Below are 1,772 nucleotides of genomic sequence, written 5' to 3' on the forward strand. Positions count from 1 at the left end.
TCCATCTGCCAGTAACCTCACCCCAAATTCCTTCCTAGACATTGTTTTCAAGTCCGCCTTATTGTTTTGTTCCCAGTCTGCCCTCTCCCTCCATGCCTCTTTCAGCTTAATGGTGTCTGCCTCCAAGCTATCAGACCCAGCTTGGAGGGCCACAGCCTCAATCTGGTCTTTAATGCAAGGCTGAGCCACGTGCTCAGCAGAGAATTTCTTCGGATTTTCTTGATCAAAGCCTTATTTGTTCTTACATCATTCGGTTTGGAGCCTAAAATAGTTGGGTTTTCCAACTCTGTGAGACTCTGAATTTCTGGACTTTCCCTATCTTTTCAATTCTGCTTACAAATTGACCAATTTTTTTCCCCTGTGTTCATCTTTTTTTCTTTTTTTACTTTTATTAGTACTTATTTTATGCTGAATTTACTCCTGGGCCATAACTTTTTGTTCCTTCAGTTTCTTCTGGGATATTTTTTTTCTTCCATGTAACCTCCTTTCTGTTCTTTTTCAGTGAGGATCACCGCAGTGTGGCAGGGAGAGCTCACATGCAGGCTCACCTGCGCTGCGAGTTCTGTGCTGCATCTTAGGAGCGTCGTTTGCCTGGATGTGTTCAGAGACCAGAGAATCAACATCTAAACCCTTAAGTTCAGCATCACTCTCTGCATTTTTAAGCATGTGCAGCAAAAATTCAGCACTCTTTTTGGGCCACCGACCCTGCGTCCAGTCCCACTGTTTCGCCTGGGCACCTACCAACTCCACCGTTATATTGACGGAATGGGACACATTGCTTCTTCAAAGTGACATCTTTCAGATACTTGGTGGCTTTTCAGATCTGCATACCCTTGATGGCCTGGGCAGTTCTACGAGTGCTCTTAAAATGAACATGAAGATTTAAACCTCTTGATTTGCATGAGTTGGTGGGGTTGTCTGGGTCAAGTGACCGAGAAAGTCACCTCTGGCTGCTTTTGGGAAGAGCTCATCTTTCTTTTAATAGCCTGTCGAATGCAGCCAATAGGAACCAACACGCTACTAATATGTGGTTTTCTAACTTTTCCCCCACGGAGCTACAAGTTCAACAGGCATTTGGTCCGCCTCCAAGCTACCACAGGTGACAATTTTACCAAAGTTTTGCCACTGTATTACATGGATTTCTAGACAGCAGCCTGCTGTATCAGTTTTTCTTGCTGCTTACTACATGATGCCATAAGTTATTTTGGCTTTTTGGTTTTTTACAACATTTTTAGTAGGAATTTCTCTATCATCTTGGTTGAGAAATTCTGGTTACTATAAGAAACCACCCCCAAAACTCAGTGTCTTGACCCAACAAAATACAACATTTCTAGCGGCATCCCAGGCCAATGGGGGTCAGTACTAGTCCTCTGCATTATGCAGCCATTCAGGAACCGGCATCCTTTTACCTGGGGCTCCAGCATCTTCTAGGGCCTCAGAGTCCATTGCTGAGTCCTCTGTGTTTTGGAACATAAGGGGGAGAGAGGGAATTCCAATTTGAAAGGCCATACCTGAATGCAGCACATAGAGCTTTTGTCTACAGTCCGTTGGCCAGAATTCATTCCTGTGTCCTGATGCAAGGGTAACAGAGGACGTATTCCACCAGCGTGTGTTGAGTGAAGACATGGCACTTTAACCAGCGCTTGCTAAGGTTCATGGCTCTTTGTCCACCCATTAAATGTCTGTGGAAACCAGATTTATTGGAGTTCCTATCTCTCTTCTGTAGATTTCTGTCCCTCTCCTGCTGGCAGGTTGAAAATCATCACTTCCTG

At 44.5% G+C, this 1,772-nt stretch overlaps 1 pseudogene; it reads right to left on the minus strand.

The window, feature by feature from the left end:
* Positions 1-414: 414 nt before the first annotated feature.
* On the minus strand, positions 415-925 carry LOC129084046 (60S ribosomal protein L17-like; annotated as a pseudogene).
* Positions 926-1,772: the final 847 nt, after the last annotated feature.

The sequence above is a fragment of the Pteronotus mesoamericanus genome, unplaced genomic scaffold, assembly GCF_021234165.1.
Source record: "Pteronotus mesoamericanus isolate MK-2021 breed Mesoamerican mustached bat unplaced genomic scaffold, CSHL_Meso_final scaffold_174, whole genome shotgun sequence".
Lineage (NCBI taxonomy): Eukaryota > Metazoa > Chordata > Mammalia > Chiroptera > Mormoopidae > Pteronotus > Pteronotus mesoamericanus.